Source organism: Mastigoproctus giganteus, chromosome 14, assembly GCF_048544385.1.
Source record: "Mastigoproctus giganteus isolate SK-2022 chromosome 14, ASM4854438v1, whole genome shotgun sequence".
Lineage (NCBI taxonomy): Eukaryota > Metazoa > Arthropoda > Arachnida > Uropygi > Thelyphonidae > Mastigoproctus > Mastigoproctus giganteus.
Window position 1 is genome coordinate 72,795,886 of NC_143588.1, and position 13,549 is coordinate 72,809,434.

Sequence of the window (13,549 nt, forward strand, 5' to 3'; positions counted from 1 at the left end):
AATCAAATTTTATAGACAAGTTTTTTTCCAGTAAAACTATCTCGTATACATTAAATTCCAGTAATGTGTAATTGGTTGTTAGACGAATATATCAGATGTTTTTACATGTGTGGACATGTTTATATGTAAAGGGCGGCTCCTAGAACGTTTGTTTAGATCCGCCTCGTATCTCTGTGAAGAACAATATCACTACAAATAGGCCAGATATGTGTGTGACGTCGGTTTGTGTGTATTATGCGTGTGTTCTGTTGTTCTTTTCTGGCCGCTTGGCTACCCAGAAGCATCAGTCACCTGGACAGATGATTCTGAGTACTCGTCCACACCACGGGAAGGTGGGCCAGTCCATGTAAAGCACGTACTGTCTCAAGAGAGACTCTGACCCACCTGATGTTGTCAGAAGGTAGGCCAGGATCCTCTGGGGGCCCATTCCAGAGGGGAAAAAAAAAAGCGATCACCCATGGTGCTGGTTATGGAACCGAAATTAATAAAATAAAATATTTATAAAAATAAGTAAAATAAAATAAATCAAAAAATAAAAAAATAAGTAAAATGGAAGAAGGTAGTGGTGCTACCTTCTTCCATTTTACTTCTACCTTCTTCTTCCAATGGAAGAAGGTAAAAAAAAAGCCAAATAAATTAGTAAAGAAAAAAAAAATTATGATAATATATAAATGCATAAAAGAAAGAAAGTGATGCTACTAAAAAAAATTATAATAATAAATAAATACATAAAAGAAGGAAAGTGATGCTATTAAAAAAAAAAAAAAGAAAGAAAGAAAGAAAGCACTTCATTTTGTCTGCGGGCCGAGGAAAAATTTCACTTTTTGAGGATTTGAGTTTATATATTATTAAAGGAGATCTAACCAGCTATGCATCAGCAGGACCATTGTGCTGCATTCTGTTGAGATCTGTCGACACTGAACGCCTTCGAAGAAATACGCCTTGAAGAATCTCATATGACTCCGAGCTTTGAAGCAGAGACGACTCCTGTCCTGGTTGAAAATTAGTAAGTGCATGAAGAGGAAGTCTGAGATCATCATACAGAGATCATCTGAGAACATCATACATAATAAGAAACTGTACAGGGAAATAGAGTGGGCCAGTAAATCAGAGAGTCTTATAATGGGGGATTTTAATTTCACTAGCAAGGCTTTTGTGGATTTATTGGATGATTGTTTTCTACATCAGCATGTTCGGGAGGCAACTAGAAGGAGTAATACTCTTGATTTGATTATCAGTAGTGATTCTTCATGCATTAAGAATCTGCAGATAAATGAACCACTAGGTGGCAGTGATCACAGTGTGCTAAAGTGGGATTTACTCAGAGGTGACTACCATTAGGGGTAAAGGGAAGGGTTATTGCTTTCGTAAAGGTGACTACGATGGACTGAGACAGTATTTAAATTCTATACAGTGGGACCAACTGATGATGTTATCAACAGCAAATTCAAAATGGGAAGCATTCAAAGAACTTATCTTGGAAGCTACTAGGCTTTACATACCAACTAAGAAATATTGTTCAAGGTTTAGGCCTAAATGGATGTCAGATGAACTAATGAGGCATATGGCAGAGAAGAAAAATGCATGGGATACATACAAATTAACACGTGACACAGAAGCCTATGATAGATACAAGTTGATTTTTAACCAAGTTACAAAGGAGGTTAGACAGGCGAAGGCAGATTACGAGATATCTTTGGCAAGGGATGCAAAGAAAAACAACAAAGAGTTCTTTACTTATGTAAACTCTAGAACGAAGGGGATGAATCAGATTGGTCCACTGGATATCGATGGGTCAACTGTTGATGATCCTGCTCAGGTAGCTAACAAACTAAATGAATATTTTGCATCGACATTCACACATGAGGAGTTATTCAGCGAGGGGAATGCCAGAGGTGTATTCAACTCTGGCAGTAAGCTAGAGAATCTTGTAATCTCTGAGAGTAAAGTGGAGGAGAAATTGTTGAAGATAAACACAAGAAAGGCACCTGGGGCGGATGGGATCTATCCAGTTATATTAAAGGAGGCAGCAAACTCTTAGCCATAATTATGAGAGCTTCCTTGGACTCAGGGGAGGTACCCATGGACTGGAGATGTGCAAATGTTACCCCAATTCACAAAGGAGGATCAAAGGCTGACACAAGTAATTATAGACCTGTGAGTTTAACTTCTGTTCCCGGAAAATTAATGGAGGCACTGGTTAAAGAAGCACTGCAGGATCATCTAGACAAGACTTCAGTTATAGCTCGGACACAGCATGGTTTTGTTAAGGGGAAGTCTTGCCTGACCAATTTGATTGGATACTATGATGCAGTCACAAAAGAACTGGATGCAAGGAATAACTTTGATATTATATACTTGGATCTTAGAAAGGCTTTTGATACTGTTGCACATGGAAGACTGCTGCACAAATTGGAGCAGTATGGCATAGGAGGCAAATTGCTGCTATGGATAAAGGGGTGGTTGAGGGGGAGAAGACAGAGAGTGGTAATCAATGGACACTGCTCATCGTGGACTAATGTTATTAGTGGAGTCCCTCAGGGTTCAGTATTGGGTCCATTATTGTTTTCTGTATTTATAAATGATATTGATGATGGTATATATTAAGCTTAATGTTCAAGTTTGCAGACGATACGAAGGTTGGCAGGGTGGTCAAGGACACTACTGACACTATGCTGCTGCAACAGGATCTGGAAAGGTTGAGCAGATGGGCTGAGAGGTGGCAAATGAAGTTTAACATTGACAAATGTAAAATACTACATATGGGAAACAGCAACCCCAGAGCAACGTATCAACTTTGTGGTACTACACTGACAGTGGTAGAGAATGAAAGGGACCTGGGGTGGTTGTGCAGGCAGATATGAAGTTCTCTGAGCAGTGAAGACGGGCTGCAAGAGTAGCTCATGCTGTATTGTCAATGATATATAGGAATTTTTCTAGCAGGGATAAGGAGGTGATTATTCCCTTGTATAAGGCAATGGTCAGACCACACCTAGAGTACACTGTATACAGGCCTGGAGGCCTCATTTCAAGAAGGATGTAGAGCTGCTGGAACGAGTATAGAGAAGGGCAACAAGAGTAGTGAATGGAACAAAGGGATGCTCTTACGAAGAAAGGCTTAAGTTTTGCAAATTACAGTGTCTGGAGACTAGGCACCAGCGAGGTGATCTGATAGAGGTGTATAACGCCTTGAATGGTTTGAGCATGCTGAATGCTGATGGGATTCTCCCTCTTGCTCAGAATAATCACCTGAGAGGGCATAAATTCAAATTGAGGAAAGACAGATGTAGGATAGACGTGCGGAAATTTGCCTTTAGCCAGCGGGTGGTTGGTTGGCGGAACAGACTTCCATCCCTTGTCGTGGAAGTTGATAGCCTAAATACGTTTAAGGCTCAGCTGGACAGGTATTTCGAACGAACAGAGGGGTGAAGTGAAAGTGGTTATTTTATTTTATTATTTTATTTTTTTATTTATTTATTTTATTTTATTTATTTATTTTTTCTGGCTGATGCTGCATAAGCTTGCTTTCTTGCATCAAATGTCTCTGCTAATGCTAATGCTACAGGGAGCAATGAAACAAGATGTGATCCCAACTCTCTAGTGATCCACACGAATAGAGGTCTGTTTGTGATAAATTGAACCGAAAAAGACTCTGATTCATCGATCCATGTCCTGTCAACAGGTAGGACGTGAATATGTCCATGCAGAACCACAATCGAACACGTTTATCAAGGAGAAATGAAACTTGTGGTATAAATTTTCTCGTTGTTGCACCAACGGGAGCTGTATCCCATCGAGACTGCCAGATGTTAACTAACTCGTTCCACAGTCTCCTTCTTTCTCTTTTAGCATCACCTTGAAGGTTGATGGTTATTCCAAGAAATTCGGTCTCAATCTGCTTTTTCAGTCTGTATAAAAATCCTCTATAAGTAACTTGCAAGTCTAAAGGTAATGTTCCGGCTAGTACTTGCAGAGCTTGCGTCGAGACTGTCCTGCATGCCTTAACTAAACACCGCAAGATGGTTCTCTGCAGTGAGGCGAGTTTTGCTTTGAAGTGTTTGAGCCATGCCCTGTGAAACCATGCACCGGCATCATACGTGATTAGAGGGAGGAAAACTGCATTGTAATAGATCCTTAAAGTTTTTCTGGAGAGCCCCCATTCAACACGGGACACCCTACAATTGCACTAGTAAATCTACGTATTTTAGATGATAAGTTTGTCAAGTGAGGAATAAAATTGAGACTGGAATCAATTACCACTCCTAGAACCTTGTATTCTTTAACTATGGGGAGACGAATGTTGTTGATCTTGACCAGCGGAAGACGAGAGATATCCAACTTTGATCCAAGAATCATCATCTTTGTTTTTGACAAGCTGATTTTAAGCTTATTGGCCACAGTCCAATCGAAGAGATTCCGGAGAACAAAATTTGCGGTAGTTTCAAGATCGGCTCTAGAGTTACCATTTACCAAGATGTTCAAATCGTCTGCATACGCTATTATTTTGACGTTATCGAAAGATCGGGATAGCCACTGCTGCAGCACCATGTTCCATGTAAAAGGACCCAATATAGAGCCCTGTGGGCACCCGCTAGATACTGATCTTGATACTTGGCTATGTTTAGCCTTGACTATTATGGTTCTATTGGCAAAGTAATTACGGATTAAAAGGTAAAGGTGGTTGGAGCACCTAGCCGATCGCAGACGCTCCAGGACGCTCTCCCACCAAAGGGAGTCGAAGGCGCCCTCGAAGTCGATGAAAACGGCCAGAGTATATTTATGTACCGAGTTTTGAACTGAAGAGACAAAGCCCACAAGAGCATCCTCGCAGGAACGTCCGGGACAGAACCCGTATTGACTCCTTGAAAGCAGATCCTGTTCTACCAGTAGGGTATTCAATCTAATGGCCATTAGTCGCTCTAGCAATTTACCCAAATTAGCCAGCAGAGCGATCGGCCTGTAAGATCTAACCGCTCCAGAAGGCTTATCCGGCTTTCTGATCAACTTAACTAGAGCGACCTTCCAAATTTCCGGAAAAGTTTCTTCCTGAAGGCGTCTGTTGAATAAGTGTAGAAGAACATAAGGTTTTAATTTCAAGACTCTGATAATAAAAATGTTTTCTACAAGATCTAGTCCTAGGCACTTCTGAACATTAACTTTATGCGAGACAGCCTGCAGTTCATCCAACGTAAAAGGTTCGGTGGTTGTTGAGGACACATAAAATTCATTGTCTGATCGGATTTTAGAATGAACAGCTAAGTCTGAGGTAGGATCATCCAACGAAAAAAGAGCATCTAAGATTGCATTTGCAGAATCATGCCAGTTCAGTGTTTCCACAGAGTCCCCCACAATCGAGCCAAATATGTCAGAACCAGAGGTTTTTCCTCTTACAATCTTGTATAGAAAACCCCAAGGGTTAGCATTTCCAGAGGTGTGAACGAAATTCATCCACGTTTCACGCTTTCGAGAGGCAATGGTCTTCACATAGCTTTTCCTCGATGAAGAATACTGCTGGTAAAAACGATTAACGTCGGCTTGGGGCCAGTCTCTATGCTTTTGGTAGTACCTACGGGCTCGATGAACTTCCCTTCTTAACTGGGATAACTCCTGCGTCCACCATGAACACGTCTTCTGATTAACCCTCTTTTTCCTAGAAGACTTATATGACGCTTTTATTATAGCATTTTGAATATAGTTCACTTGATGAGAAATAGGTGAGGTTTCAAAAGAAGCAAGTTTCTGTTCGTCAAGGTCCAGAAGAATGGAAGAGTCAAAAGCATTCCAGTCAATATTTCTGATGGAAAATCGTATTAATTCTGGCTGTGAGAAAGTGTGTGAATATGGAACGGCAGAATCAGGGGAATGCATATAATAGATGACTCTATGGTCACTGGTGTACCAGTCCGTATACACAGTCCAGTCAGTAAGCCGAAAATCGAAGTGAGAGTTTGTCATCATCTATGTTTTTACATAGTGGACATAGTGTTATTGGTATGCGGTTTCCGTGGTTTCCCTTACAGTGTTTTGGTTTTAAATTCAGAAAAAAAAAATACTACTAGATAATTTGCCTTCTTAGGTCTCCCTCGTAGTTAGCACGGTGGTTACCGCCATTCTGTATTGGGTGAAAAAGGCGTGACTTCGAATTCCCTTTCATCGAGAGGAACGTTTCTCTGCATTTTTCACACTGTGGCCGACTTTGTCGATCTCAGATTGCGTAGTTTGATCCCACTGAAATTGTGATTTTTCGTCCAACAAAGACAAACTAACCGAAAAATATACTCTGTCACAGACAGAGTATACTGACGCCTAACGCAAACTAACCTGCTTAGTTGTTTTTTTTTTTTTTGTGTGTAAACGACGCTCTTGTCAACACCTAAAAGCAACGTAGACTTTCGTATAAATAATTTTTGTAACTAATTTTGTTAACATTCTCTGTAAGTTGCGCCGCATTTTTAAAATAATTAATTTTGAGATAACAGCATAAAGAAATGCAATTATAGGTGGCGCTTGTTAACTGTACCGTGATGCTATATTTGAAATCAATAGTAGGACGTGAGGTGTTTGACAACGTGGTGTTATTGAGATTGTCTTGACATTGTTATTATTCGATGTCTTAACTATACTTAGGTAATGTATTAATTATATTTGCTTTTAAAAGTTAAATTCTCTTTCAGAAAAGTGTGCAGGCTTTTTGAAGTACTATATACAACTGTATGCGTTTTATACTGTCTATCGTTATTGTCAACCTTATATGCGTGATTGCATGCAAGACTGACGCAGGTGTTATCAGGCTAATAGAATGATGTAAGGTGCAGCATATTGCGTATTAAAAATGCGGGGGTTTCATATAGTTGTAAGTTGCCATGTCTACTTTTCAAGGTGACCTAGAATAATATTGAAATAAGTATAAATTTCATTTTCTACTTATTATAGATTAAGAAGCAGTTTTATAATAGCCCTAAGAGACGCACGCTTGATCCAATTAATTGGAGTTACCTAAAAAAAAAAACACTTATGTTTTTGCCCCTATCATAGCTGCATCCCTGGACTATCCGTGGTTATGCAGAGAAGTTAGAAATAAACTCCAGAGTGTTCTGGTATTAAAAATAATTTTCTCTTTCAGAGATGAATAGGATTTTGTTTTTCTAATTCGCACTGATATAAAATTAGAACATAATAGCGAAAAGTACATTTCGGATATAGCTAACATTCAAGAGTATATGAACATTTTAGCGTGTTATAGCATATAAAAAGAACTGATCCTAGTAAATTTATTAAAATGATGGCAAACTAACATAGCAGAAAATGTATTAACGGTGAGTGTTTAGGATTTGAAGTAACCTGGATTTGGATATTATTGCTGATATGTATGTCAGTGTGTCATTGAGTCGCTTTTTTAAATAACTTTGTCACTTGACATGGCGGAATTAGCGTTGGACTTTAATGGCAAATTTTTATTTTATCAAATGATAAGTCAGTGATTTATTTAATAGTGAGATCCATATACGTCTCATTTATGCAAACGTTTACCCATAGTCTATCATTCTTATGTAGACTTAAGTGTAATAATAGATGGCATCAATTTTATACATTAGTGCAAACGAATCACTCTGATACGTTCGTATACATCGCGAGTTGTCCCACTCACTTTAATTATCCCCACGGCTAGCATAGTGGTTACGATTGTGCCCCCACGCCATTTGGAAAATGCCAGGGTTCGAATCGAATCCTGTCGATGCAGGAGGAATTCTTCTCAGCGTTTTTCACGCTGTAGTCTAATAAGTTAGTCTGTCTTGAAAGTGTCATGTGGTTTTATCTGCCGGAAACTCAACAAACACCTGGTGTGGATGTGATCTATCCAATCATGTTTATAGAGGCAGCAAAGGATGTAAGCAAGCCTTTAGCCATGAGTAATTACAGTACTGCGTACAGGTATGGAGGCCTCATTTTAGGAAGGATATAGATTTGCTTGAGCGTGTACAGAGAAGGGCAACAAGATTGGTGAGGGGAATGAAGGGATCCTCTTACCAAGAGAGGCTTAAGTTCTGCAAATTGCAGTGGCTGGAGACTAGGCACCTGCGCGGTGATCTGATTGAAGTGTATAAGGCCTTGAATGGGTTGAGCACGCTGAATTCTGATGGGATCCTTCCACTTGTTCAGATTACGAACCTAAGGGGGCATAAATTCAAATTAAGAAAAGACAGATGTAGATTAGATGTGCGGAAATTTGCCTTTAGCCAGCGGGTGGTTAATTGCTGGAACAAACTTCCATCTGTCGTTGTGGAAGTTGATAGGTTGAATAAATTTAAGGAGGAACTGGACAGGCATTTGGAGGGAATGGTGTAATTTTTTTTTTTTTTTTTTTTTTTTTGGCTGATGCTGCATAAGCTCATACACTTGCTTTCTTGCATCAAATGCTACTACTACTACATCTGTTCCAGGAAAAATAATGAAGTCAATGGCTAAAGAAGTAATGCAGGATCATCTGGACAGTAATGCAATTGTACTGCAGTCACTGCGTGGATTTGTGAAGGGACGGTCTTGTCTAAAAAGTTTCGTAGGTTACTATGATGCAGTGACCAAGAAACTTATCTTATCTTCCTTCATGGATTAGGCGATCCGCCTGTTCCGATCTCGAAGAGGTCTGCCCATCTTTTTTTTGGTCTTCCTCTGTCTCTTTTTCCTTTTGCTCTATATGTATAAGCTAATTTAGGGAATCTATTATCTTCCATTCTTTCTACATGTTCTTTTCATCTTTGTCTATATTGTATAATTTTGCCATTAATTGAGTAAATCTTTAATTCCTTTCTAATATTTACGTTTGGTATTTTATCTAATTTTGTACATCCTTTAACATATCTTAAAAATTTAATTTCTGTAGCTTGTATTCTATTAATGTCACTTTGTTTCGGTATCCATGTTTCAGAACCATAAAGAAGTGTTGGTATTGCCATTACTTTGTAAAATTTCAATTGTTTCTTTCCTTGTTTTCTTAGCCAGAGTTCATTTTATTGTTCCATATATATTTTGAAATTTCGCATTCTGGTTCATGTCTTCTTCGACATCATATATCACATCCTAGATATTTAAAATGTTTTACTTGTTCTAATATTTTATTGTCTATAACTATTTTTGTTCTCACCGTACGTATTTTCCCTTTAAAAGCCATTGTTCTAGTTTTCATCGTTGATATTTTAACTTTATATTCTTCTGTTATTTGGTTTAATTTAAATACTGCTCTTTGTAAATTATCTTCACTATATTGAATAATTACTTGATCATCTGCAAATAAGTGTATTAATCCTATTCTTTGTATTTAGATATATACCTGTATTAATTTCTTCTTTCCATTTACATATCATATCCTCGATATATATGTTAAACAGCGTTGGTGACAAGCTACATTCCTGTCTAACTCCTTGATTTGTTATACTTTCTTCTGTTAATTTATTACTTGTATCTATTACTATTTTTTGTTCCTTGATATAAACTCTATTTTTGTTCCTTGATATAAACTCTATTTTTGTAATATGCTTTGGGTATCCTTTGTTACTCAGTATGTCCCATAGTTTTCGTCTGTTTACCAAGAAACTGGATGAAAATGTATTAATTTTGATATCATATACTTGGATTTCAAGAAGGCTTTTGATACTGTTGCATATAAAAGACTGCTGTATAAACTGGAGCAGTGTGGTATTAAGGGCAAGTTACTGTTATGAATAAAGGTATGATTGTTGTAGGTTTAGGAGCATTAACGACTACTGCCATATTGCTCCGTATATACTCTCTGTAAATTGCTTGTTCTGTGGTCAATTTTCTGTTTGCTAGACGAAAAACCCGTTGATCAGAGAAAAAAATGCCATACTACCCTCCCTGAGACCGATTAACTCGGTCATCTTGTGAAAAAGGACCTTAAAAATTCCTCCTTCCAACGGGACTCTCCATTCGGTGTGGGGAATACGGCGATTCTACTAATTGTGCTACCCACGAGAACAAGGGATGGTTATAATGGGCACTGCTCTTCGTGTACTAATGTTATCAGCGGATTCCCCTAGGGTTCAGTGCTGGGCCTACTGTTTTTTTTCTCTTCTCTTTATTAATGATATTGATGAAGGTATATCATGCTTGATGTCAAAATTTGCAGATGATACAAAGGTCGGCAGAATTGTTAATGACAGTAAGCGGGAGTTACTTCAATAAGATATAGGAATATTGGGTGAATGGGTTGAGAAATGCCAGTTGAAGTTTAACACTGACGAGTACAAGGTACTGATATGGGTAACAGTAATACCAGAGTAACTTATCAGTTGTGTGGTACTACACTCATTTTAGCGGAAAATGAAAAAGACCTGGGGATAATTGTGCAGTCAGATATGAAATTCTCTGAGCAGTGCAGACATTCTACCAGAACAGCGCATGGGATTTTGTCAATGATATACAGAAACTTTGCTAGCAGGAATAATGAGGTGATTATCCCTTTGTACAAGGCCATCGTTAAGCCGCATCTTGATTATGTGTTCAGGTCTAGACGCCTCACTTTAGGACGGATGTAGATCTGCTGGAGCGGATGCAGAGAAGGGTAGCCAAATTGGTGAAGGTAACAAAAGGGTGCTCTTACTTAAAAGGCTTCAGTTCTGCAGATTGCTGCTTCTGGAGACCAGGCTCCTGTATGTTGATGTGATTGAGGTGTTTAAAGGCCTTTAATGGATTGATAAGCTGATTGTGAATGGCATTCTTCCTCGTGCTGAGACTACACACATGAGGGGGCATTTAAGTTGAAGAAGGATGGTTGCAGGATTGATGTGCGGAGGTTTGCCTTCAGCCAGTGGGTGGTTGATTGTTGGAACCAACTTCCGTCTGTTGTGGAAGTGAGTGGTTTTAATAAGTTCAAGGAAGAACTAGACAAATTCTTGGAGGTTATATGGGTGGGAGAAATATATTTTTTTTGTTCCTCCTCTATTGACTGATGCTATATAAGTTTTTTTTTTTTTTTTTTTTTTTTTTTACATCATACAAAGCCGACAATACACTTATGCTTCATGGCCTTAGCGCGCCATATCAACAAAAGTTCTTTAAGTAGCAATTTTTATTTTAAATGAGTATCCTTTCCCTGACACAGTTTCAGAAATTAGGGTTCATTCATACTTGGTATTTCATTGTAAGTGTTCATTCCAGTTGTTAAGTTGCCAAGAAATGAGTACTAAAAGGCGAAAATGAATTAAATTCTCATAAGTATAGAACTAAAAGAGCTCTTACACTGGGAGTGTGCCTAGTTTCCTACTGTTCAAGGAAAAATACTCAAACACTGGCTGACTAACAGCACACACTAAATTTTAAAAGCAGTGTGTGTATTGCTTTTAATGGAATGTGCTATTTCTTTTAAGAATAAAAATGAGACAATTCGGTGTTTTGTGACTTTTTTCACAATGTAGTACTTTTCTGTTGCGTTTCTGAGAGCTGCTATACGTACAAAAATGATGCATTTGTACTATCAGTACGAAAGTTGGTGTAGCGGTTAAGTTTGCCCTCGTGGGTAGTACAGTTGGTAGGATTGCCGTCCTTCCCATACCCGTGTTCGAGTCCCATCGATGATGTCAGGAATCATGGGCCCTTTTTCACAACGTGGTTGAGTTAGTCGGTCTCAGGCGAGGGTAGAATTGTTTTTCGTTTAGCATACAGAAAATCGACCTCGGAACACACGCAATTAACAGACAATATACAGGGAGTAAATGGCCATTTATTTGGTATTTTTGATTTAGATGAAGTAACGGTATTTATAGGTGCTCCATCTTGAGCGCTAAGGGAGCTAAAGCCTCCGCTCCAAGTACACATTTGGATTTTACATTATGTAATTGTATTGTCACGTGTTGATGCGTGGCGCAATGTAGTGCATGTCGCAGATGCTTCTTCTACCCCAGCGTCAACAACGTGTTGCTGACGAACTACGAACTGAACGTACGAGGCCCCCTCGAAAACAAATGTTCTGAGTGCTCCACGCGCAGTATTCATAATGTGACCCTTAAAATGCAGAGACTATTCCAAGTAAACTTAAAATCTATTAAAAGTAAATAACCCATTAAAAGAATGGTAAATCATAAATGCCAAATTTATAGATAAAAGTTTAAGTCGGTCACATATGTAAGTCAGAAGTATTCATGCTGGGAAGCATGCATATGAGGGCACACGAGATCCACGTATATGCGAGGAAAAAAGTCTTTTGGTTTTAATTAGTGATATGCTACATGCGCAAGTATTTTCATATAAACTGATATGAAACCCATATACTGTATTTGATATAAATTTCTGTATAGCAAGTAAAAATAAATAGCATAATTTTTAATTTTAAAACAGTAGTTATCACATGACACTTTCTTCAATCCAAGGTGTTCCTTGTAGTAGGACGTGTGGGCGCTTAAAATCGATTTAATCGCAATCAGTAACATCGTAAAAATATACTCCAAAATCTCTAACTACATAAATTTTTAAAAAATCAAAAAAAAAAAAAAAAAAATCGCTACTACCATTGAAGTTATAATGTCATACCTTTGGCCCTAATGTCCAGTGCATCGTGGAAGACTTTCTGCTACACGTCTGATAGAATGCTTGGGGTTTTGTGCTCCGCTTCTGTAAAGCTTTCCTGAGCTGTTCTAACGGTGGACCATCTTGTTGGCCCCCATTATAATTCTGCTTTTCACTTCATCCCAAAGATGTTATAAAATATGTCATAAAGCTATATTATTGCTATTGTTCTCTGGTCGGTTTGCCTGTTTTCTGGACTTAATTTTCCAGGAGAACAAACATGCCACCAGGGCCAGATTTAAACTTGTTGTGACCTAAGCTATAACATGTATTGAGGCCCTTCTCTCTTAAAGTTCATCTGCAACAATATTGAAAAAGGATTTTTTAAGATGGAGCGAGGCACCTTGTAATGTGAGGTACTATTTAGCTTGTTTAGCTTATATGTAAATCTGACACTCCATGTTTAGCTTATATGTAAATCTGACACTCCATGTTTAGCTTATATCTAAATATGACTCATCAAAGGTCAGCTGACTCTGCCACGATTCAAGCAAAACCCATAATCACAATAACTCATGTCACACCTCCTCTGCAGGGTTGTCCCCAAAATTTGCAGGGCCCTGTTCAAAAATTACATGCAGAGCCCTGTGCAAAACTTATTTGGGGTGTTTTTGTAATAGTGATTTTTTTTAATTTAAGCTATTAAGGTAAAAATAAAATATTTTCATATTATAAAAATTATTAAGTCTATTTCCATTATTATTAAAGATATTTATATCATGTAAATTATTTGCATAAAAATGTTTGTCTTTGTAAATATTAATTTCTTAAAAATTATCAGTGCCCCTAAGCTATAGTTGAAAAATTCATAAGAACAGTTGATTGTGCCAAGGAATAAAAAAAGTATTTTAAAATATTACAGATTTTAGTATTTTTAATATCACTTTAGTAAATGATACGATACAATAATAATGACTTGTTATTCTTTATAACGATTTTAATATTTTACAAAACACAGGGTTGCTACGAT

General features: G+C 38.0%; 1 protein-coding gene across 1 annotated transcript in view; it reads left to right on the forward strand.

The window, feature by feature from the left end:
- Window positions 1–6,582: 6,582 nt before the first annotated feature.
- LOC150075237 (fas apoptotic inhibitory molecule 1) overlaps window positions 6,583–13,549 on the forward strand; it is a 47,556-nt gene continuing 40,589 nt past the window's right edge. Inside the window, exon 1 of the mRNA XM_090388337.1 lies at window positions 6,583–6,627. The gene's annotated coding sequence lies outside the window, so the exon portion shown is untranslated. The remainder of the gene's footprint in view (window positions 6,628–13,549) is intronic.